Source organism: Elephantulus edwardii, unplaced genomic scaffold (assembly GCF_000299155.1).
Source record: "Elephantulus edwardii isolate Elephantulus edwardi_28Jun2011 unplaced genomic scaffold, EleEdw1.0 scaffold00037, whole genome shotgun sequence".
Classification (NCBI taxonomy): domain Eukaryota; kingdom Metazoa; phylum Chordata; class Mammalia; order Macroscelidea; family Macroscelididae; genus Elephantulus; species Elephantulus edwardii.
The window spans coordinates 892871-897562 of NW_006399787.1; positions in this window are offsets into that span (position 1 = coordinate 892871).

Here is a 4692-nt window from a genome sequence, read left to right on the forward strand (position 1 = left end):
GTGATGACATGTCCAAAGAATGTGAGACTAAGTTTTATCACACTTGCCTCTAAGAAGCACCTTGGTTGCATTTACATCCAAGAGAGATTTGCTTGTTAACATTAAGGTGGTCTGCAGAATATGAAATGCTTTCTACTAACACCACAATGCAAAAACATTGATTCTTCTTCTTCTATCTTTATTTGTTGTCCAACATTAAGTTGTATATTGTTGTTGTTATGTGCTTATACCTCATAACAAGCAACCCTATGTACAATATCTTTGAACCTTGTCCTATCCAGAGCAAATATCACTGCCCCTGGCACACCTACCCTATAACCCCAGTTACTGTGTCAGAGCATCTCATCTGAGGTCTTCCTCTCCTATGCTGTCCCTCTACCTTTCCAAGCATGATGTCCTTCTCCAAAGATGGGTCAATTCTGGCAACATATCAAAAATATGTGAGATGGAGCTTCAAAGTCCTTGTCTCCAAGGAGCGGCTGGGCTTCACCTTCTCTGGAACAGATCTGTTTGTTCTCTTGGCAGTTCATGGTGTGTTCAATACTCTTCTCCAGCACCACAACTCAAAGGCATGGATTCTTCTTCTATCTTCCTTAGTCATTGTCCAGCTCTCTAATACATGGCAAGTATTGTGAAGAGCATGGCCTGTATCAGCTGCATTTAGTCTCTAGATTGACATCATTGCTCTTCAGCACTCTGGTGACAGCAGATTTTCCCAATACATCTCCTTGTTTGATCTCTTGACTGCTGGTGCTAAGAGTGTTGATTGTGGATACAAGCAAGTTGTAATTCTTAATAACCTCAATTTCTTCTCCATCCATCATGGTGCTGCCAGTTGGCACAGTGGTGCTAATCTTTGTTTTTTTTCATGTTGAGATTCAATTCATATTGAAGACCAGTCTTTGAACTTCTGCAGCAAACACTTTAAGTCCAATTCAGTTTGAGTAAGCAAGGTTGTGTCATCTGCATAACATAGGTTGTTGATGAGTCTTTCTCCTATCCTACTGCCACATTCATCCTCAGAAAGTCCAGCGTCCCAGATGATCTGTTCTGCATGTAGATCGAAAAGGTATGGAAATAAGATGTACTCCTTTTCTGATTTTGAAACTTGTAGGATTTCCTTGCTCTTATCTGATGACTGATTCTTGACCCAAGTATAGGTTTTGCATGAGCACAATTAAGTGTTCTGGGATTCCTGTTCTCAATATTAGCCACAATTTGTTGTGATCCACATAGTCAAATGCCTTTGCATAGTCAATAGTATCTCATCTTAAGTGCATCAACATTACAATTCAAAGACGTTAATTCGGCCTTTGTCTCTTATTCACTGCCCAACTTTCAGATGCATAGGAAGCAGTGAAAAGACTATGATTTGGATCAGGCACACTTTACATGGATATATTTTCTCTTTAGTACTTTGGAGAGGTCCGTGACAGCAAATTTTCTCAGTGCAACACTCCTTTTGATTTCTTGACTGTTGCTATTGTAGTTGTTGATTGTAGATCAAAATGAAGTCATTAACAATATCAATCTTTTCTCCAGAATCATTATATTGCCTATTGGAACAATGGTGGGGACTTTTGTTTTCCTGATGTTGAAATGTAATATATATAGTGAAGGCTGTAGTCTTTGATCTGCATTAAGGGCTTCAAGTCTTATTCACCTTCTGTAAGCAAGGTTGTCTTGTCTGTATAATGCAAACTGTTGATGAGTCTCCAAATTTGATGTCACATACTTCTTCATCTAGTCCAGCTTCTCAGAGAGACCTAAAGAAAGGAGACAATCCTGATGAACACCTTTCTTGATTTTAAACCATGTCATGTTTCCTTGTTGTTTTCAGACAACTGCTTTCTGTTCATATAAAGATTTCCCATGAGCATAGTTAAGTTTTCTGGTACTCTTGCATTTTTCACAGTTATAAGCATAATGTCTTATGATCCACAAAGCCAAATGCCTTTGAAAAATCAATATAACACAAATAAATATCTTTCTGATAGTCTTTGCTTTCAGCCATCATCCACTTAACAGTACCAATTATATCCCTCATTCTACATTTTCTTCTGAATCCAGCTTGAATATCCGACAGTTCTATGTTGATGATCCTATGCTGACTCCAAACAACTTTTAATTATCTTCATAAATTTTACTTGCATGTGATATGAAAGATACTGTTCGACAATTTCCACACTCTTTTCAATCACCCTTTTTTAGAATGGGAATGTAAATTGATCTCTTCTACTCAGTTAACTAGGTAGCTATTTTCTAAAATGGCATAAGCTATTGAGCAAATCCAGGGTGGCATTTGCTTGTTGAAATATCTTAATTGGTATTTTATCAATTTCTGAGGTTGTATTTTTTTTTGTCAATAACTATGGTGTTGCTTGAGCTCCTTCCTTCATTATCACTGGTTTTTCTCGTATTCTATCTTCTGAAATGGGTCAGTATTGACCAATTCTTTCTTTAGTACAGTGGTTCTGTATATTCCTTTCCTCTTCTTTTTTATGCTTCCTGAATGAATCATTCAAGATTTTACCTATGAAATCATTCAGTATTGCAACTCGAGGCTTGAGTTTGTTCTTCAATTCTTTCAGCTTAAGAAATGTCAAATGTGTTTTCCCTTTTGGCTTTCTGACTTCAGCTCTTCACAAATTCTATTAGAATACTTTGGTTCATCTTCTTAAGCTGCCTTTTGAACTCTTCTGTCCATCTCTCTAAGATCAGCATTTCTTCTCTTTGTTTTGATATCTTTTTTTATTCCAATCCAAACTTAAGCATTTCTTCTGAAATCCATTTTGGTCTTTTCTTTCTCACCTGTCTCTATAATGACCTTGTACTTTGTTCATAAATGTTATCCTTGATGCCATCTGACAACTCATGTGGTCTTTGATAATTAGGGTTCAATATATAAAATTTAAGGTTGTTTTGAGATGCAATCGAGATAGAATGAATTTGTGCAGCATTTTCATTGATATAGGCTTGTTTCAGTTTTCTTCATCTTTTTATGAGACATAGTCTGGCTAAATTCTAGGACATCCCAATCACATTTCCAATACAGTATAGGCATAACCTTACCTACTCAGGCCTGAGCAGAGTGTCAAAGCTTTAGGACCTGCTAGTGAGACATAGTGCTTATTCCAGTTTCCAGTGAGAAAAGTAGGTCTCAGTCTTCAAGTGGAATAAAAAAAAAATCATCACACTCATTTCTCCTAAATATAGATTCTTGGGGTGCTCACCTGACAGGTATGGATTCAGCAGGAATTACAGCCCCACACTCAAGAATTTAAATTCATTTCATTTAGATACCTTGGAGTCATATTCTATCTAATAGATAAAGCTCCCTGGAAATGATGTAACTTATCAGAATGACCAGCCTGTGTGCTAGTTTCTCTGTTAGTCACGATAGCAATATTCAGAAGGTGAAGTGGGTCAGCAAGGAGTGTATTTTCTATTGCCAATTCAGAAATTCAAGTATAAGGAGTTGAATAGTAACCAGAACAGCTTTGCAAGAAAGTAAATAGGAATCAATGCAACAAATTTGTGGTTATGTGACCAAAATGATTCATGGAGGAATGCTATGGAAGTAAACGATTTTGTGGTAATAAAGAACTATTTTCTTGGAACTATATTCTCCTTTTCCTGTTTTATAGCATCTCAGCACTAGAAAAATTTAAACATCCATTTACAGCCCAATGAAACTTGTCCTTGTGTTTATTGTAATGATGTTCTTTAAGATACAAGTTATAGTGTTCTCTCAATGTATAGATAGAAATAAATTCCTCTCAAGTCGTAGTAATAAGGATATCCGTGTTTTTATGGTGAAAATATCTACTTTAACCTTATATAAAATCCAAGTTACTCAGTTGACCAGATAGTCTGGTAGACTTCTTAGAATCAAATTATTTAGCATTCAATATAAAGTTGTTTATGGTTTGTGCTTTCTTTAACAAGGCAAAATATGAGTTAATAAGTATTTGTATATGACTAAAAGAGAACTCTAGTGGCATAAAAGTAAAAAGCTGCACTGCAATCCCAAAGGTACACAGTTTGAATCCACCAGATCCTCTGTGGGAGAAGAATGGGCAAGCTCCTCCCATGTGATTTATTGCCTCTGAAAACTCACTGGGGGGCAGGGGGTCACCTATGGGTTAGTTCCAACTCATCTGCAAACACCACCATCACCAATAACAATATGACTAAAAAAAATCACAAAATATGTGAGGCATATGTCATTAAATCTTTACAGGTATTATGGTTAATAAATGAAAGATTGAGACTCACAATTGATCCATTCCATTGAAATGACAAAACTAGTAAACAGAAAAGCAGAATTTTAATACAGAAATTCTACCTTAAAATCCAGTCTTCCTTCTAGTACAAAGAAAAGATTTTCATGATTCACCTCAGTTAATGAAAGTATGGCTGTGTGTATTTAAATTTTATTTAATATGCTATTTCTTAGAACTTGTTTTGCTTCTCCAAAAGTTTCAGATATCAAACTAGAGATTTTTAGAATTTGTGCAAAGTTAATCAACACAGAGATAAGATTTAACCTCCAGACCTACAATACCCAAGTCTGAAATTTCTTCTAAACTATTCCACATCTTCTTATCTTCTTGGCTCCAGGATAAACTATTCTTCCCTTATCTGACCACAATTACTACCAGGTAGAAGATAAAAACTAAAAGAAATGAA